Below are 19741 nucleotides of genomic sequence, written 5' to 3' on the forward strand. Positions count from 1 at the left end.
GTGTCTCCTGCCTTGGCAGGCGGATTCTTTACCAGTGAGTCACCTGGGAAGCCCCTGTTTTCTCCACAGTGTCCTTAAATCTCAGATCATCATACTATTTGCACTGGAGTTAATGGGTAAAAAGTGTCAATTGCAGTGCACTCTGTGTCGGGTATTTGTAATCTTGGAGTCTCGTGTTTCTTCCTTCTTGTTTAGGAGGTATTTACTACTGCCTTCTTGACAGCCAGAACTTCCCATTGACGCCCTCATTTTATCAGATAGCATAGCTTACTCTAATCTTTTGCTTATGCTGTTGCCATAGTATCCTGTCTGGAAACAGAAAGGTGGTTGATAAGTTTGTACAGGAATCCAAATTTTTCCCCCTCATTGACATTTGCCAGCAGATATATATATATATTTTTTCTTCTCGTGATTCAGGCCAAGGCCTGGGTACCGTATAATTAGTGCTAAGGGTTGGGGGGTGGGTGGGGGGAGGTGGCATGTTTGGACTCTGGACAGTTAAAAGCAGAGTCTTTATATTAACCCACTCTGTTAATCACTAAACTGTTGGTGATTTAAGACTTTCTGCTTGAACCATCTACTTGTCTTAGGAATTACATTTATTCCTGACAGATGTCATGTTTGAGCTGAACATACAGAACTAAGACTGGTGCATCTTCCTGCTTCTTGGTGTATCAGGCTCATTAAAACAAAACAGAAAGCAACCAAAGACAGTGGGCTCCAGCCACTCTTAACATATTTGGACCAGTGAATCAGAGTGAAAAGTGATAAAAGTGGTTCTGGAGATGCGGAAGAGAAATTCTAAAGGGCTAAATAAGCAGGGCTCTTATTCTAGTGCCGATGAACCTCTGACTTGGTTGCAGGAGGCATCCACATGGGAATAGGAAGTTGTTGAGAGTAAAACCTTTATTTTGCACTGATTGTTGTTTTTGCTCTTCACGTGTTCAGAAGAACTGGGGGGGGGAAAAAAGCTGTCAGTGGTTGACTGAAATTACCACCAAGCTCAACAGTGTCTGTCTAGGATGTCGGAGGGGAAACGCGGAATCTGGTTCTACCTTTTTTTTTTTTTTTTTTTTTGGTTCTACCTTTTTCAGAAGACACCGGCCAGTGTAGGCTTTGTGGGAAAGGTATTACAATTTAGTTACAATTTAGTGAGGTTAACAGGGAATCCTGCAGCAGGTCCTGGTGATCTGATTCTGTTCTGGGCGGGCTTCTGCTTTCCATTTTTGAACCTCTTCCTTGCTGGCCACGTTCTCTCCCAGCCCCTGTGCCCTGGAGTACTGTGTTACCACAGAATAGTTAACTGTTCCTGTTTTTAAAACAATTTAACGTCTTTTTTTATTATTGTTGTTTCGACACGCACACACTGCTATATGCATTCATTTTTGGTTAATTTATTTTTGGCTGTGCACAGACTTTCTCTGGTTGTGGCTGGCGGGGGCTATTCTCAAGCTGCAGAGCGGGGCTCTAGGGCGCCCGGGTTTCAGTACTTGCTGCACACGGCTCAGTTGCTCCGCGGCATGTGGATCCTTTGGGACCAGGGATCGAATCTGTGTCCCTGCATTGGTAGGCTGGTTCTTATCCAGCAGGCCACCAGGGGAGCCCTAGTTAAGTCTTCATGTGGCACAGTCGTCAGGCGTGGAAGGCAGAGAGCGTTTGCATGGCATCATTCACACTGTGTTCCCGTCTCACATCTTGCCTTCTCTTGCAGGATTTGAGACCTGAACTCTTCCCTACTTTTCCCTCGCCCTCCTCATGCTTTCTCAACCCCAAATCCCTTATTTTCTGATCTCTGATAAGTACTGGGAAATTATCATCTGATCAAGACAGTTCTCTGGTATGAGCCTCTGAGGTTATTTACATTGTTTTAAAGATGTGGGATAGTTTTCATGAATACTCAGCATAGTTCGTGGGCCTTGTTTTTTAAGTCCTTCAAACACCAAAGAAGGTGATAACAGCTTGGCACTTCACCGTCTCTAAACCAACATTTCTAGAACTCACAGTGGAAGTTACAGGTTATAATGATACTCCTGAGAGTCAGCTTAGAGAAAACTTGATTGATGTGTTCTCTTTTTGGAACAGACATGTAAATTAATGTATCTTAGAATTTTTAGTGATTGTTGATGCAGGAAATTTGTTATTGAAGGTAGTCTGTATTCTGGAATGTCATTAGATTCAGTTTTCCTGTCTGCTTGTCATATTATGAAGATAGTTTATATAGAAGTACAGTCTGTATAAATTCATTTAATTACATCTTCCTTTGGGCTCCCGCAGCACTGTAATTTACCTTAGGCTGACTTGGGATGAAAGATATTAACTGTGAAAAAAAAGGCCAGTTTATAATTAAATTAATAAAGGTAATAACGGGACAGAGCCAAAGAGTATTTATATTTGTCTTATTATAAATGGCACCACTACCTGATGTTTTTCTATGTATTTGGCTTAGTTATAGAAATACCATGATTGGTGCGCAGCCGGGTATTGCTATAGTTGGAATGACAGCAGGATCTAAAGATCTTGATATGGTTTGGGGCTTGTGAATTTGACCTTACTGTGAAGAAAGCAAGGAATCCTTGGGAGGGTTTCATCAGAGAATTGCCACACAGATGGTAATCTGATTGTGGGGAAGTTGAACCTTGTGATAACTGATGATTATGCTTAGTGGCAGGGAGAACGGTAGGGAAGCTATGTGGTCCAAGAGAGGGTTAGGCTTTGGGTAGGAGGAACAGATACAGAGACATCGTAAGCTCCAGTACTTTGGCCACCGGATGCAAAGAGCCACCTCATTGGAAAAGACCCCGAGGATGGCAAAGAGTGAAGGCAAAAGAAGAGGGCAGCAGACGATGAGGCGATGGTGAGATGGCATCACCAACTTAGTGGACATGAGTTTGAGCAAACTCAGGGAGATGGTGGAGGACAGGGAAGCCTGATGTGCTGCAGTCCATGGGGTTGCGAAGTCGGACACGACTTAGGGACTGAACACCAACAACAGATGTAAGGTAGGGTTTGAAGGAGCGGGAAGTCAGTGCGTGGGAGAGCTTGAGGCAAGACCGTTAATGAGGGCCAAGGACAGAGAATGAGAGTATAGGGGATGGATTGGTAGGGATCATTCATGGGGAGTAGGATGTCTGGCAGGCAGTTGGCAAGTAGGAGGGTGCGGAGCTTCTAAGTTAGAGCTAGGGAGTCAATGTCAAGAGCACCCTGCGGATGAGTGATGGTTGAAACTGAGGGAGTGGGGTGGGAAGAGTATTTGGTGGCTGCAAGGGCTGTCTGGAGGTAGCGAGTTGTTGCCTAGGTCATCTGGCGAGGTAAACATGCCTTTTCTTCCTCCACGTTTTGCCCAACCCTTCCTAAAGCACTGGGCTCTGATGAGAATTTAATTTAAAATCCATTGTATTGTTAATCATTGTATAACTATATAACAGCATAAATATTTGGGTTTCAGAATGTACTCCGTGGAGGCAGTCCTGCCTGATGAATAAGAGCATAAACTCTAGAGGCAGGCTGCCTGGGCTGTCCACTTTCTGGTTGTGTGACCTTGGACAGTGTCTTCCACCTCTTTTGTAAAGCTGAGATAAAATGATTATCACAAGGATTAAATGGTTTCTTACTTTAAAGCCCTTATACTAGAGCTTGACATGTCATAAGCTCAAGTTATAGTTAACTAGCTATTGTCATCATACACTCTGATATATGTTCTAGATGATTCTAGTGGTAATCTGGTACATTCAGAGTCCAGTAATTCGCAGTTAAAAATTACTCTCCCCAGATATTTTTCCCTTGCCAGTAACTTCAAAAACTAATGAGCAGAAGTGGATTTGAATTTCTTTTCCTCTTTTCCTTGCTGTGTTTTGGGTGAAAGTTGGAGCAGTTCTGTGTCCCTTTTGGTTATAGATGAGATAGGAAGTGTAGCCACAGCAGTAGTAGATCTTGAGCCTGTTGCTTTCTCGTCCTTCCTCCTCATTCTACTCTGTCTGTGTGGGTGCTGCTGTCAGCCCCTTAAAGGGGCTTAAAGATGAGCTGCAGTTCATTGAACTTTGCACTTTTAATCCTCCAGTCAGCTGCTGTAATCACTAGAAATTTCAGAGGAGGCCAGGTAAGTAAAAGTAATATTTTGTGTCAGGCAGACTGGCCTTGGTGATGTGGGAGATTGGGAGGGTGGTCAGGGTTTGAGTCCACCCAGTTCTACCATTGAACATGTTACCTTTTAGGGCCTCATTGTCCTTCTCTGTAATAGAAAACGGATGGGGTCTTCACTATCAGCATTTCCATCGAGCTCTGATAATGTCACTCCTAGAAACAGGCCTCGAAAGTTAAGTGTATCCTAGCAAGAAATGTAGAAAATAAGAAAGCGGGTGTAAAAATGATTAGTGTTTTATCTTTTTATTACAGAATGTCACCATAGCTTGATCACTTGGTGCAGGAAAGAAGCAGGCTTGGGGAAAAGCATACATTTACAGCTTGGTGGTGTTTGAGGGGAACAGGCTTAGTGTTTTGGCGTGTGCTTTTGAGAGGTGCATCTGAAATGTGGGATAGTTCCTCAGTTTTAGCTCAGTTTTCAAGAAGACTTTTTCTGTTCTGTTGCTCACCTGGTATTTTTCAATATTGACTCAAACAGAGGAGTCAGTGAAACAGGGCTGCTGGCCGTGTGTACTTTTAATCAGTTAATTAGCACCTGGGGATCCCCTGTGTCACTGCCATGGAATCGAAAGTCTCGCCAGCCCACCTGGTCTGTGATTCTCTCCTTACTCTCTCAGTAACTGGCATCACTGCCAGTCTGTGTCATGTGACACAGAAGTCTAGAAACCATCGATACTCCCTTTTTCTTACTCCCTGTTTATATTACGCCTATCAGCAGATCTTGTGTTTAGTATCCCCGTTATCTGTCATCTGCCCCCTTCGTTCCATCTTCATCACTTCCCCCTAGTGCTGGCTGTTCCTGCTTACCTGAATTACTACACAGTGTTCTAGCTGGAGTCTCTGTGTCCACTTCCTGCCTTCTTTCACATCTTTCCATTACATAAACAAGCGAGCCTTTTAAAATAAGAATCTAATCATGACCCTTACTTTTAAAATAGAGACCAAAATAGTTGACAGTAGGCCTTATATGGTCTGGCCTCTACACTCCTTTCCAGCCTCATTTCAACCCACTTAACGCTCTCTGAGGCTCATTTCACTTTTCTTGTTTGAACTCCTAACAGCTGTCAAGAAATTGAGCCAGATCACTATTGACAAAGGAGAAATTGTTGGTTATCCAAAGTAACAGGTCTTCTACGTATGTTGACAAGGTAGGTTTCTTCTCTCTTCTCTCTGTTCCTTTGGGTGTTTTGATGTAGATTCTGGGTGTTTTTTGAAGTAGAAGCGCAGGATTCATTTAAACCCATGTTAAATTTCATCTCAGCACATTTGGTCTCTCGTGTATTTCTTTGGTCCACCCTTTTAGTCTTTCAGTGTTTTTGGATCTTCAGTCTTAAATTTCAGTATGTCAGTGTTCTTAATGAATCTCAGGTAGTCTGTATATTGGATCGTTTTATCATTAGCTATTTCACACCCTTGGTAAAAGTGTTCCCCAGAATTGGACAGAGGTGGGGTAGGGAAGAGTTGCAGTTAACTATATATAATAGAACCTTGTTCCTGTAGTCATTCATTTGGTTATTCCTTTTGCTTTGTTGTTGAAACTGTTGTAGGGTTAGGATGGAAACAGTGGGACATGGGGCACATTCTGCCTCTTCTAAAATGTCTCCTCAAATTCCTGGGACATGTTGTAGCCTAGAAGCATACCCTGTGGCTTCCGAAATACAGACAGAATCATGTCCCGGGAGATGGAGAATTTTAGTCACCCTGTGCTTATATCTGAGGCTGCCAGGTTTCATTTTGTTCACAGCATTATCATGGGAGATTTGGGCAGGTGTTTTGTTGAAATTCAGACCCACTATCAATCCCTAGGATGAAAAAATGATGCTAAAAAAACAGAAACCAAGCCACAAACTGTCTTGTGTGTCTTAATTGTGGCTATTTGCTGGGTTTTTAGGTTATTGTTCCCCAAGGCTTACAAAACATCCCTTTAACAATCTGTGTCTGATATTGAGATAAAATTCAATAGTTTACAGTTTATGGAATCTGCTTTCTTACTGTAAACTGCCATTGTCTGTATTTAATCTCTAATCTATTTTATTTTTAATTTTTTTTTAAATTTTTACTGGAGTATAGTTGAGTAACGGTGTTGTGTTTCAGGTGTACAACATAGAAACTCAACGATACATTTACATACATTCACTCTTCTTCAGATTCTTTTCTCATGTGGATTATTACAGAATATTGCCTCTCCTTTATTCTTAAATAGTCTTTCAGGACTTGGGAAGTCTCTCTTTCTAGCCTGGGACAGACTGCTCTAAGTCAGACACTCTTACAGTGTCTCCCTGTCTTGGGCTGTTAATTTTTTTCTTTGCTATAAATAATGAAGCGTGAAGTTCATTCTGATTGGGAGAAAAGGAGGAAGTAAAGTAGATAAGGAGTTCTTTTGTGTACTTCCTTTTGTACACTACCACCCTGAGCAGTGGGTCTTAGCTCTTCCGTCCTTGTCTTGTCTCAAACATAGAAAACCCGAAGAGCATTTTTGGAGTCCCAAGCCATTTCCCCAACCTTCAGGTCATTTTTGGAGTAAAGAATCTTACGCCTTGTGCCTTTCTACTCTAAACAGTTGTTAAGTTCACCCTTCTTGTTGTAAGCAAAAAATCAGAAGTGTTTGATGGTTCAGTCACTCGGCCATATACACTGAACATTTTAGTTAAACAGGCTTTCTGCTTTGGGTTGGAGATGACAGTTAATAAGGTGTTAGAGAGGAAAGCTAATCCTGACCACTCCTCCTCAATCAGAATCCAGATAATCAGGACCGCGCCGCCTCAGAGTCCGGGGGAGACTCTGCGCTCGCTTTCTGTTTTCTTCTTGCTCAGGTTGGCAGCTTTCTTCCCTACACTGAGTCTGTGGCTCATGGAAGACCACTGCCCATGAGCTCCTGTTGTAATCATGAACTTTCCGTGAAGTTCCGTGAAGGTTACGGCTCTGGGGAGATGTTCCTCAGTCCTCTCAATGCTTTAAACTACAGTGACTACAACTTACTGTCTACTGTGTGCCAGGCATTCTACGTAAATTTGCTTGTTTAATCCTCCAGGAATTGGAATTCTCCAGGCCAGAATACTGGAGTGGGTAGCCGTTCCCTTCTCCAGGGGGTCTTCCCAACCCAGGAATCGAACCAGGGTCTCCTGCATTGCCAGCGGATTCTTTACCAATTGAGCTGTCAGGGAAGCCCAGTCCTCTCAACAGCCTTGTAAGAAATGCATACCACCCTTTTATTGACTGGGGACTGGAAGCTTAGAGAGGTGAAATGAGTTGCCCCAGGCCTCATTGACATAATGTTTGATACTTGTGTGTTTCTGTCAGTCTTTAGGAAACTGACTTACCTGAAACAGTAAGAGTCATACCTGGAGCTCTAACCTAGGTCTGTTTGACCTCCAGAGTAAGTGATTTTTCTTACTGCTGTTGGGGGCCTGCTGTGATGTGGCACGCTGCTTTGGAGGATGTGAAATGGAAGAGCACACATTCTTGGCCTCTGAAGACGTTTTTGAAGAATAATGGTAAGGGGAGCTGTTGAGAGTTTTAGGGGAGGATTTACCTTTCTTTGGGAAGCAGTGGGCTGAGTCTATGAGTGTGCTAATGCGTGTGTGGGGTTGGATCTGTAGTTGATGTGGCTGGAGATCACCTGTCTCAGCACTGTGATGTTGTTGCAGCCGTCTGTCTGTCTGTCACCCTCCGCTTGGTCTCGGCTCAGGCCTTGTCCACTGCCGGGTGATAACAAATTGTTGGCCTTTATTGTAGGCTCTTCCATTTGCTGTATCTGTCTTCACATACAGAACCCCAGCCTCATGTATGACAAAACCCACTACAATATTGTAAAGTAATTAGCCTCCAACTAATAAAAATAAATGAAAAAAATAAAAAGAACCCCAGCCTCTAGTGAAGGGTGACTTTGATTTTTGTCTGCGTTGCTAAATTGTTACGAACACCCTGTTTGTTTCTAAGCCAGAGGGTCAAGAAAAGAGATTTGAATGTTTGCCAAATAGAAGTAGATCCCCTTAATGGGTGAGGCATCTGCTTTAAGCAGTTGGGAGGAAAATACTAACTTTTAAGTATCCCTTAAAAATAAGGATTCCCTTTATTTTTGGTGATGCTCATTATGGAAATTCTGGAGTAAGCAGAACGTATGAACTTATTATGGAAATGTTAGACTATGAAGTAAAAGAAAATTAAAATTACCCATAATCGCACCTTCCAGGAATAATCACTGAGCATTTGAGTCTGTTCCCTCTGTCCCTACTGTATGTCTGAGAAAGCTGCATTTCTCTATTCCGATTTTTATCACTTTACATTATAAGCAATTCACACACTATTCACTATTGAATTCCTCGTATGGTTTAAATAACCTTAATCATTTTCCTGATGTTAAATAGGTTATTTCTAGATTTCTTTTGTCATAAAGAGTTGGACTTGAGTGAAGTGACGGAGCACGCATGCACGTGATTCTCGTGAACTTCATTGTCACGAGCTGTGACTTGTCTATGTCAAGGGTACTGCAAAGCCAGCACATCTAGTTAACTCGTGTGTCACCCCCAGGTTACCACCTGCTCATCTGTTTTTCTCCTAAAAGTACCATCATCCCGGTCGTCAAAGTAAAAATCTTCCTAGACTCCTGATTAGTCTTCACTCCTAAGGATATCTGATCACTGAATTCTAGCTAGGCTGCCTTTCATAAAATCTGTTTTCTCCTTGCCATCCTTATTATTATATTTAAACTCACTAGTTTTTACCAGGACAATTGCAGTAGTCTTTCAACTTCCTACTTATAGACTGTTAACTCTTTGAGTTTATTTTCACATAATGGCCAGAAATTACACTTTGGCATGCATATCATGCTCTTTTAATGCTTACAGACTTTAATAGGTTTCTCATTGCCTTGAGAGTAAAGACTAAATTTCTTAATAGTCTAGAATTGTTTCTTCATATCTTTCTGGTCTTATCTTCTGTCTGTCTGTCTCTCACACACAAACACACCGCAACACATACTCAGTCAACACTCTCGCATATAATCACAGCGCTTTTGCTACCGGAGTTCTCATAGTTGTGCGGTTGTGTGAATGTTGTGTGAACTTTTAATATGCATACCCATTTGCACATGCTGTTGGTCTGCTGGAGACTACACAGCTCCTCACATAGCTTGCTGTGGTTGTTTAGTTGCTAAGTCGTGCCCGACTCTTTTGCGACCCCATGGGCTGTAGCTGACCAGGCTCCTCTGTCCATGGGATTCTCCAGGCAAGAATACTGAAGTGGGTTGCCATGCCCTTCTTCAGGGGATCTTCCCCAGGGATTGAACTGACGTCTCCTGCATTGGCAGGCGAATTCTTTACCACTGAGCCACCAGGTTAAGCCCCTGATGTAATGTTACCTCAGCTTGTTGAGTTTCTTGCAGGATAGAGCTGAGTTCATCGTGTCACTGTTCATGCACCGTGGCAGCCCATGCTGGCCAGAGGTGCCTCTCCTGCTTCATGTCTATTGAACCTTATATGATACTGCCTGCGGTAGGCAGACTGATGGCTCCCAGAGATGTGCACATCTTTTCTGGGTGTGGATAAGTTACCTTACGTGGCAGAAAGAACACTGCAGACGTGATCAAGGACCTTGAAGTGGGGAGAGTACTTTGAATTATCCAGGTGGGCGGTCTATCCACAGGGGTCCTTAGAAGCAGAGAACGTTTCCTGACTGTGGTGTGTGTGTTAGTCACTCACTCGTGTCCGACTCTTCGACCCCGTGAACTGCAGCCCTCCAGGCTCCTCTGTCCATGGGATTCTCCAGGCAAGAAAACTGGAGTGGGTTGCCATTTCCTCCTCCAGGGCAACTGTGGCAAGAGGGGGATTGAAAAAGTGTCAGAGAAGTTCGATTTTGTTGACTTTGAAGGTGGAGGGAAAGGGCCGCAGCCAAGGGATACAGGCACCCTCTAGAAGCTGCAAGGAATGACGGGACCAGATATTCCCTGAGACCCTTCAGAAGGGGATGCAGTCCTGTCCTCCCGACACTTTGGTTTGTAGCCCAGTGAGAGTCAGGTTACTAGATTTCTAACCTACAGAACTGTAAAGTAAGATTTGTTGTTGTTGTTTTACAACACTATGTTTGTGGTAGTTTTCTCACGGAAGCTTGAGAACTATCATCCATTGTATCTTATTGTATTATATGTCTGGTTTCATGACTTTTTCACTAGATTTTAAGCTCTGTGAGAGCAGGACTATATTGATTTTCACCTCTGTCCTCAGCATGGAGTAGGAGTGCTAACGCATTGTTAACACCCAAAAGTCTGAGCATACAAACTAGCTAATATAGTGAAAGTGTTGCTCTGTCAGTTCCGACTCTTTGCGACCCCATGGTCTGTAGCCTGCCAGGCTCCTCTGTCCGTGAATTCTGCAGGCAAGAACACTGGAGTGCGTAGCCATTCCCTTCTCCAGGGGATCTCCCAACCAGGGATTGAATCCGGGTGTCCTGCATTGCAGGCAGATTACAGATTCTTTACCATCTGAGCTACCAGGGGAGCAGTACTTATATCCTTATATCTTCTAGGATTTTTGCCACATAAATTCCCCAAGCTACTTTTTGAGTTAATGTTTTCTCGTTTTAAATAGTTTTTCTGTCTCCTTTGTCCTGTTAACTTACTTTTCTACTGCTCCTGTTTTCTCCTCTAGCTCGCTCGCTCACTCTCTTTTTTTTATATTTGGCCAGGGGCAGGAGAGTGCACAGTGTGGCAGGTGGGGTCTTAGTCCCCTGACCAGGGATCAAACCTGTGCCCCAGCAGTGGGAGCACAGATTCTTAACCACTGAATCACTAGTGAAGTCCTTCGGTTCCTGTTTTCTTTAATTATGGTGGTTCCTTTCCTGTTGTTTTTTTTTTTCCCCTGCTTCCAGTACTGTCTGTCTTACATCATTTGCAGGTGACAGTTTACAATAGCATTGTCCCTTAGGAGAGAAGCTTGTATAGATATAGAGTCTTGTTTTATTTAATCAGTCCTTCTTTACAGGTAGTGTGTACTTCTTTCTCACAAATCTGAACCAAAATTTTACTTAAGTAATTTCTATAAATGAAACAGAATTACTGATTTTCCCACTCTTTTTGTTAAACTGCATTCTGTGTAAACCTAGCGTGAATTTCTGGTTGACTTAGCCTGTCATTTATCAACCATAATTTCTGGGTAAAATACAAAAGCAGTGTAACGGTACTAGAGAGTAACCAATAGAGTGAATTCTGTAGGGCAGTTGACTTGTGGAAGCTTTCAGTCCGTGGGTGGATTCCTCAGTTTTAAGTTCATAGGAAAGCCCCAGTATTTATGTTTTTGGCTTGTTTCACCACAAGGCACAGTTCAGGACCATCACAGCCACTGAACAGGAAGGAACAATTCAGGAGAGGAGAGAGCCCCAAGAGGAGATGCCCCAAATTCTGTGTAGAAATTCTGTTCAGACTCTGCCTGACCCCTGATCCGTGCATGAACAGGGCATGTTTTAGTTTAAGCTTAGTTTAAGCTAAGGCTTAAACTGTAGATGGGGGTTGCCATCCAAGAGACAGAAGTTTGTCGTCTGAGTTCAATTAACTGCCTGCTAAAAGAAACAACAAAAATATTCTTTGGAGGAATTAAATAATTCAAAGCCTCTGTAGTATCCAGGATACATTCTAAAATTACTCAAAATGTGAAGAAACAGGAAAGTGACCCATTCTCCAAAGAAATCTAATCTATGGAGATTGATCCCAATATGTCCCAAATCTTGGGTTGAGGGGAGAAGGGTTTTTAAGCAACTATCATTACTATACTCAGTTATGTACAGGGAGATCTACTTGTAATGAAAAACTATGAAATCTCAAAACCAAAATAGAATGTATGAAGAAAACCTGTCTGAAATAAAAACTTTACAAGATAAGTCTAACGGAAGAGGGTAGACAAAAGAATCACTGAACTTTTAGATCAGCAAGAAGAATCTGAAGAACAGAGAGACGAAAGATTGGAACAGAAATGAACAGCACCACTGAGCCCTGTGGGGCAGTTTTTCAAGGGTCTGTAATGTGCGTGCAGCCGAAGTTCCAGAAGAAGAGAAGGAGAATGGGACGAAGAATTATTTGAGGGAATGTGGATACCAGTATTTAGTGAATTAACCAGAAATAATTACTGTTCGGCATTGTTTATGAGAAGAAAGGGAAAAGGGATGGTGGCCATAGAGCCCAGGAAGGATTGAGGCGGTCTCGCCCTCCTTTCTCCCAAATGCCGGGTCTTACCTCAGCTGACTGATTCTTCCCTGGGGTGTTTGTTTCTGGGCCTTTCAGGTCTACACTGCCAGGAGATCAGGAGGTTAAGTTGCAGCCAAAACTGAATTGCACAGAGTGGGAGAATGGGGTGGTTTTTGAAGCGTGCGAAGGCTGCTTTCTCGGGGAGGTCTGCAGTGAACACTGGCTCCTTCTGTGTCTGCACTTTGCCTTTCTTCGTGGCTTTCCTTTCCTGCCGCCCTCTTGTTTCTGAGAAGAGAGCCTGATGCTTGTGAGCTGGACTGGTGACTCAAAGGCAGTGAGTCCTGTTGAGACCCCAGTCAGCTTTGGCAGAGTCCAGCCACCAGGGAGACCTTTGTCGGGCCTTTGCTTTCCTCTCCTAGATGCCGTTGTTCATGGCAGGGCTTGGAGTTATTTGGTAGTGAGTCAGTGTTAATGTGCCTTGATTGAAATGTGGAAGCCACAGTCCTGTAATTCTGACCTTAACCTTTAAAAAAAAAAAAGAAAAAAAGCCTGCTAGCGTGCTCACATCCAGCTAGTGTGCACTGGTGAGACCATGCTGATTGTTACAAGTTTGAAATACTGCCCCAAGCCCTTGTCCCCACTCCTCCCCGCTCTGCCTGCGTTTGGAAATCACGCTGCCTCGAAGCTGGCCACCGCCGACTTACCTCCCTGTGACCACCAGCCGAAGGGGTCAAGTCTGGCATGAGGGCTGGGTGCCTCTGCTAGGCTTTATCAGACTAGTGACTTCCTTGGCCATAAATTTTCCAACCTCGGCCTGTCTGTCCCTCTAGTTCCCGTGTCCATCCATGTGAGTGCACCAGTATGTGTCCTATATAGACGTTAGAAATTTTGGGAGATAGTGTGGTCTAAGGATTAAAAAGGAGTTTTGGAGTCAGACTGACCCCAGAGTCTACCAGTTTTGGGCAGGATGTCTTTAGATAAGTTCCTTGAACCCTAACGTCCATTTTCTTGTAGAATAGGGATAATACCTATCGAAGCTTAAAATAATCTGTATATGATAATTCAATTAATTCAATTTATTTGATTTAAATAAGATAATATGGTAATAGGCTTCTTGGTTTCATCATAGCTGTTAGGTCATCTCTAATTTTGTACATTTTTGTGTAATTCTGTTTTAAGTAATTAATTTTACAGGAGAACTCTAAAACCAATAGTTTTTCTCATTCTTACCTATCTTTACAGAGAGCTGACTGATGTTCAGAGGTACAATTGGGTTGCCCAAGAATATGCAGTGATTTTGGAGCCCAAGAAAATAAAGTCTGTCAATGTTTCCATTGTTTCCCCATCTATTTGCCATGAAGTGATGGGACCGGGTGCCATGATCTTCGTTTTTGGATGTCGAGTTTTTAAGACAGCTTTTTCACTCTCCTCTTTCACCTTCATCAAAAGGCTGTTGAGTTCTTAGCTTTCTGCCATAAAGATGGTGTCATCTGCATATCTGAGGTTATTGATACTTTTCCCTTGATTCCAGTTTGTGCTTCATCCAGCCCAGCGTTCTTCATGATGTACCCTGCATAGAAGTTAAATGAGCGGGGTAACAATATACAGCCTTGTTGTACTCCTTTCCCAATTTGGAACCAGTTCATCATTGTTCCATGTCTGGTTCCAGCTGTTGCTTCTTAACCTTCATACAGGTTTCTCAGCAGATAGGTAAGGTGGCCTGCTATTCCCATCTCTTGAAGAATCTTCCAGAGTTTGTTGTGGTCCATACAGCCAAAGACTTTGGCATAGTCAATAAAACAGAAGTAGATGTACTCTGCTACCATTCAGATATAGATTAAGTACGAACCTCTTTGCTTTCAACCCAAGGACACTGTAACTGTTAAGCAGCATGTATTAAATAACACAGCAGATGTGTTTTAATAACCATGCATGTAAACTTTGGCCAGGACACCTTCGATCCTAAACAGAAAGTCTCAGAATATTAGCCTGGGGATTATAGTTTGTTGTATAGGCGAATAAACTGATGCCTAGAGAGATTAAGTGGTTTGTATAAGGCTTTTCTAAATTCTTACTTAGCTTACAGATTTTTAAATGTAGGTTTTCCCGGTTCAAAATAATTTCTCTCCCGCCTCTCTGCCTTTGATGTTATAACTAATGAAGTCGGTGTGCCCTAATCAATTTTTTGGAGATAACTTGTCTTCCTGAGTTGTAGGAGTTCTTTATATATTCTGAATACATGTCCTTTGCCAGATATGTTTTCCAAAGAACAGAAGTTACTGATTTTGTTAGCAGTTACCGTGTGTTTTTGTTGTTTTTTTTTTTCCCCTCTCTAGTTAACATGTTTTGTGTTCTGTATAAGAAATCTTTGCCAAACTGAAGGTCACAAGCATTTTCTCATGTGTTTCCTGTGAGAAATTCTCTTTTAGATTTAGGTTTGTGGTCTGTTGGAGTTAACTTCTACAGCTGATGTGAGGTAAGTGTTGACATTCATTGTTTGCTTTTGGATACCCACTTGTTTCAGCACCATTTGTTGGAAAAAACCCATTTTTTCCTTCCCAGATTACCTTGACCCATTTATGTGTGGGTCTTTTTCTGGGGTATCCTGTTCCATTGGTCTTTATCTCTCTCCTTAGACCAGTACTACCCTGCGTTAGTTAAGATAGCTTGATAGCTCTGTGGTTAAGTCTTGAGGATGGTAGTGTAAACCCTCCAACTTTGTTCATTTCAAAATTCATATGGATATTATAGATCATTTGCATTTTCAGGTGCATTTTCAAATCATCTTGCTGATTTCTGTAATGAATATTGCTTTTTATTGTTTTCTTGGAAATACATTAAATCTGTAGCTCAATTTGGGGAGAGTTGGCATTGAACTATGATGTGTGTATGTTGGTTTTTTTTTATGTTTTAAAATATCTTATGTATTTTCTAAAAGCATATTTTAAATTACAACATTTTGTTGAATTTATAGTTAGTATTTCATGGTTTTGGTACAATTATAGATGTTTGAAGTTTCAACTTCCAGTTGTCTGTTGTAGCATGTAGAAATACAATGGATTTTCGCTAATGAGGTAGCGTCATTTTTCTATTTTATTTTGTTGATGTGGTGAATTTGCAAAAGCTAAACCAACATTGTATCCCAGGATAAACCCAGTTGGGTCATTGTGTATTATCCTTTTTCATGTTTCTGGGTTTGAATTAGTAACATTTTCTTAAGGGGTTTTGTGTCCGTGTTGATGAGAGGTTTGGCTTGTATGTTTTTTCTTATAGTGGCTTTGTCTGGTATTAGTATCAGGGTAATGTAAGTAAAGGAAGTTAGAAAATCCCCACACACCCCTCCATTTTTTGATATTGATGTCTTTTTTTTTTTTTTTTGGCTGATCTTTTTGGTACGTGTCACTGATGCCATCCGGGCCAGTTTTCTTTGTGATACATCTTAGCTAAGAATTCAAGTTCTGTAATAGATATGGGGTGATTCTGGTAGATGTGCTGCTCACAGTAGTTTTAATTTTCCTGTTCCCTGATGACTAATGATATTGAGCATATTTTCATGTGCCTCCTAGCCATTCATGCATCTTCTTTAGTGAAAAAGAGCCATTTTTAGTTGGGCTCTTAACATTGAGTTCCAAGAGTTCCTTAGGAATCCTGGATATGAGTACTTTGTCAGATACATGATTTGTGGATATTGTCTTTGGCCTCTCAGAGGTAAAGCTATGAATCTTAGTCAAATATAAAATGAACATGTGTTGAAGATTTTATCTAATTCATTTATTAATGACGTATCCAGCAAGATGTTAAATGTGATATGTGATTGCACATATCTGGTAATTTTTTATTGTATGTTACACATTCTGGGTGATACGTTTAGAGACTGCTCTGTTTTTTATCTTCTTCTTAAAAGTGTTAACTTGTTCTGGCAGGCAGCTAATTGAATTGGACTTAAACTCCTAGTTTAATTTGATATCTGCTCAGTTCTTTCAGCCTCACAGATTTGCTTTTTGCTGGAAATCTTGAGACTCAGTATATGTACAATTCAGGGGTCTGCCAAGGATTTGGGGAAAGCTTATATGCAGATTTTAAGAATGCAGCTTTCTGCTTTAGTTCTGTCTACTGTCTTAAGGGATCTGGGAAGTAACCATAGTTGAAAAGCAAAGTAAAAGTGAATCTTTGATTCAGTGCTTTTCTCTTTCTTCAGCTTTCTGTCTGCTTTTATCTCTTTCCCGTGCCTTGAAGTGGTAGCTTTTTGTATTTTAGTCAGTTACAAGTGCTTATCCAGGAGCACATCTTCCCTGGTGCCTTAGCAGTAATGAATCTGGCTGCAGTGCAGGAGATGCAGAGACGAGGGTCCGATCCCTGGGTCAGGAAGATCCCCTGGAGGAGGAAATGGCAACCTGCTCCGGTCTTTTTGCTTGGAGAATTCCACGGACAGAGGAGCCTGGAGGGCTACAGTTCATGGAGTTGCAAAGAGTCAGACTCTGTGAGCTACTAACAGGTTCTCTTCCACTTTTGTGAGAGGAAGTGAGCAAGGGGAGGTTTTTGAGAAGGGAGGTGATGTAGAAAGGACTTTGGTAGCTTAGATACGGGGGTTGTAAGGTGAGGTTGCAGAGTCGGACCCTGAGGCCGCCGAGCATGTACACACGCAGGCACAGTGATCTAATACAGGGTAATCGGCTTTTATTTTTTTGTCGACTTTTTAAATAGTGACTCTCTTTTTCGGTCATCTGCAGTTAACTTTCCATAGTATATGTCTTCTAATGAGGGACTGGAAGCCTAACTCAAGACTTAAGATTTTTTTGAAAGTGAAATAAATAGGTTGATTTGCTCTGCAAGATTTAAAAAATGTTTTCGTTGCTTCCTGTCTGTTTTGACCTGACTCCTTGAAGGGCAGAGCTTGTCTTCATAAGTGCGGCTGATGCTGGCCCTGAGTGGGGTGTTTCGTTGTGTTTGTTAAAGCTCCAGGCCTCAGACTGTTAGCCCATAAGGAGTGTCTCCTTGGAGATTCCATAACTGAGCTTTTAGATTCCCCAGCCCTTTGGTATTCTTTTTTTTCTCTTGGACTGGGTGGGGAGGTATTCTGTGGGTGGCTGCATTCTTGACTTGCTCCTTGCTCTGACCTGGGATAGCCATCAAGGTCTGTAATGGAAGGGCGCAGAGCATGTCTCTGGTCTGTCCATTTTGCTTTTAAGTGCTTTGTGTTTTAATTTTCTGTTCACTCGAGTAGCAGACGTTAAGACTGCTAATCAGCTGTATGCAAAGCCAGTGTGTGCCAGGTATGCATGGGAAAGGATGGGATGGTTCTTACTCGTACTTACGGTTTGTAAAATTCAATGTCGTATCAGCAGAAACGGCTCTTCGCTCTGACTGCAGTTTTGAATGGGAAAGACTCCCTGTTGATTCTCTTGAAGACTGGGCGTTGGTTTTGAAGCTTGATTATTTGCTTTATCAGAGTTTCGTCGCATTTCAGGGAAAACATTCTCGGGAGTTCCTGTTGCTTACGTAACAGCAGCTGAATACTAGGGGCCTGCAGACTTTAGCTGGCGGATGTTAGCCTGTGTTTGTGTAAAGGGGAGCTTGTCTATTCCCGGCCGATTGTCAAGCTTGTAAACATTTCCATTTGGAGGTGGGTAGGAACATGTTGGTCTGTTGAGTTGCATTACTTATTGGGTAATTGCGAAGCTGACTTTTCCTGTAGGCCATTACCTACTACTGTGGGAAAACAGAATAAGGCAGGTCTATAAAGTAGTTGGAAATGGTTGAGTTTTGGGGGAGATGAAACAGATGAATTAGTCTACAGAGAAGTGCTGAACAAGTATGTCTTTGCCTTCTTCCTCTCCCATCAGTCTTTTATTGGTGAGGCACTGCTTCTACCACCAAGCATTTTCCATTTAAATTCTTCTCATCCTCACGGGGTTTAGTTCCCAGCTCACAAAATCACCTTTCTGCCTCCTTGCTTGTAGACCTAAGGTACCCAGTATTTCTAATCGTGAAATTACGAAGTGTTAAAGAGACATGGATCTCTTTACTTGTGAAGTGGATTAATGTGAGAATTTGTAGGTGCTTGAAGCAGAGTTGGAAAACTCTTTTTTAAGTGCCAGTAAAGATGATGGTGATGGTAGTTAGCTCTGGTTAGTTGTTAAGCTGTAGGGTGTCAGGAACGTAGAATTTACGGGGTTTGCCTTCTGGATGAACCGACAAGAACACCCACTGAGGAATGAAGTGGGAGAGCTGTGTGTGGTACCTGTCGGTGAGGTAGACACACTGGGTGCTTTCTGATGAGCTTGAATTCTGCAGGCCAGCGCGTGCTTCTTACCACCGATGTTATTTCCAGCATATACTTCAGAGAGAGAGAATGGGCGAGGAAGGAGTATTTTTCTTTTAAAATGCCCTTGGTTGAATTTCAGAAGTGGATTTCAGATGCCAGGAAGCAGCTTGTAACAAGAGGATGAGGTCAGTTGGTATAATTGGAGCTAGTTGATAATCCCTTTACTCTCTTCTCTGAACATTTAGTGTTTCTATTTCTGTAGAAACACACGAGCTAGAAAATGACTAGGTCTCTCCATAGATATCTTGTGTGTCAAACTGGAGGGAGACGCACAGGACGAGGGGGATGAGGATCAGAGCCCAGAGTCGGCCTTCAGCCTTCACCCATGCTGAGCCTGTAGTAGGTGCTGAGGCCATTGGGTTCTGTTTAAAAGCCTCTGAAGATTATTTTAGAAATGCCGTCTTCAGTGTGATTGTACCAGCACTTGGGCAGGGGAACAGAGGGAAAGAAAGAGGAACCAGGAGTACATTTTTAAAACTCTGAAAAAAAAAAAAATTGACCTATGAGCTTCTACTTCAAGGGGCAGGGGCTGAGACCGCTGGCTTGCGGTTTTCACCATCTTACTTCCTGCTCTGCCACAGAGTCAGCTGTTCCTGGGCCCAAGTTTGCTGGTTGAAATCACCGTTTGCATTTTATTCAAGTCACTTAGAGGGAGAGGCAGCCCCAACGGAGGTTTTAACTCTGAGCTTCCAAACAGGTGGTTAGTGGAGCGGCCTCTATGTCGCAGAGATTGCTGTTGCTGCAAGTAAGGGGTCAGGGCCTGCTTTGCATCGTGCACGGCTCTCTTGGTGTCCGGAGCCGGGTGCTGGCTGGGATCGTGCCCGTGAAGGATGGAGTGGAGAGAGAGCACTTGCTCTGTCACTGCCGTACGGAAGCGCTGCCCACGTTTGCCTGACCTCAGCGGCCCCCGGGGGGCCCTCTGACTCTGGTCAGATCAGTCCTTGTGTTCCTCAGGGGGCGGGGGTGTTTAAGGTGTCCCCTCTTCTCTGCCCTCCGGGGTCTTTGCAGCAGCGTGGCCCCTGAGTCTTCCAGAGCAGTCAGAGTCCTTGGCCGTCGGCTCACCACGACTGATCCAGCACCGAGCCCACTGTTGCTGCAGTGGG

At 42.8% G+C, this 19741-nt stretch overlaps 1 protein-coding gene across 7 annotated transcripts in view; it reads left to right on the top strand.

Moving 5' to 3' along the window:
* The window catches only part of AKAP13 (A-kinase anchoring protein 13), a 316668-nt gene that overhangs the window by 54479 nt on the left and 242448 nt on the right, over nucleotides 1-19741 (top strand). The window contains exon 1 of one of the 7 annotated variants that reach the window (XM_061158637.1): nucleotides 16957-16979. The exons of the other annotated variants lie outside the window; for them this stretch is intronic. The gene's annotated coding sequence lies outside the window, so the exon portion shown is untranslated. Of the gene's footprint in view, nucleotides 1-16956; nucleotides 16980-19741 lie in introns of those variants that run through there. 7 annotated transcript variants of the gene reach the window in all.

Source organism: Dama dama, chromosome 13, assembly GCF_033118175.1.
Source record: "Dama dama isolate Ldn47 chromosome 13, ASM3311817v1, whole genome shotgun sequence".
NCBI classification, from domain to species: domain Eukaryota; kingdom Metazoa; phylum Chordata; class Mammalia; order Artiodactyla; family Cervidae; genus Dama; species Dama dama.